The sequence below is a fragment of the Ochlerotatus camptorhynchus genome, unplaced genomic scaffold, assembly GCF_037179485.1.
Source record: "Ochlerotatus camptorhynchus isolate MF236.1 unplaced genomic scaffold, CSIRO-AGI_Acam_v1.1 ptg000408l, whole genome shotgun sequence".
Lineage (NCBI taxonomy): Eukaryota > Metazoa > Arthropoda > Insecta > Diptera > Culicidae > Ochlerotatus > Ochlerotatus camptorhynchus.
In genome coordinates, this window is record NW_027040894.1 from 1,012,103 (window position 1) to 1,013,298 (window position 1,196).

A 1,196-nucleotide genomic window follows, 5' to 3' on the forward strand; every position below is an offset into this window, starting at 1 on the left:
TGTGGGGATCGAGAAAATTAGCTGAATGTGAAACAATCGTGAGTGTGTGACTGAAAGTGAGAGTTTTGGGCGGTGATTGACCTATTCCTACGGTGCCCAATCATAGATTTGACGAGAAAGTTTGTTACGTGTAAGGATTTCTTTCACTCTTTTTGTAGCTCCAAATGAATCTGAAAAGTGTTGAATCTTCTGTTTCCTTATATTTTTCTTCGCGATGGATTAGTAATTTATAGATTTGCTCATCTTCGATTGAATTCAAATTGGATGTGGAGATCGCTCCCCTCGAGAGCACGACCTTTGATGTTAGATTGTAAGATCGTACATGAATAGAATAAAATAAAACTAAATGGAAATCGAACCAAAATGTTGTAATTTCATGCCGAATAATTGCCTCCAGATGTGGGAAAATAACAGCATCGAATCAACGAACTCTTCGAACGATGGTATCTAGCTGAGGCATGCCTACGTGCCGTTCGTGATCAGCACGTAAATAACTCTACCAGGGTTTTTTGGGTTCTGACCCAAGTACAACGAGTACGTCAAGGGTTTCAACGAGAACTACTAAGTGCCATTGACCTTGAAATGATGCTGTTAAATTGTTGTCAGATGATTTTATCGTTATTCTTAGCTGATGCTTGATGTATCTAGATAACTGCCGACTCATCATCGGTTTTCGTGAGCTCTACGACGGTTGTTCACGTTCAAAACATGCCCAAAGACAAGAAGCCAACAAGAATGGAAATGGTATGTGAGGAAAAAAGCTGTGCTCATCAATCATAGAAATGAAGGCGTGCATTTGCATGACGAGTGGAATGTTGATTGAAGAATGAAACTCTCGAAAAAGGAATTGGAAGATTTTGCAAACCAAGCAGAATTAGCATATTTTTTTCCGATTGTACGCAAAATGGATTAAATATCAATTACAGATCACAAAGCATCAAGAAAACCGCAGAATTGCATTGCTCCATCATGCAATTTGCTTATGATGACGCATTCAGGGAAGATCCGCTTGGAAGTATGGCAATTTGTAAATTAATACCATAATTCTCTCAACTTTTCGCAGATTTTATCCACCTAAGGTTTTCTGATCTTTCTAGACGTTTCTTACACCAACTGCTGAATAGTTTTATATTCGTACATCCGTAGATCAAATGTACGTATGGATTTATTACATCCCCTGGATATGTTTCTTACAA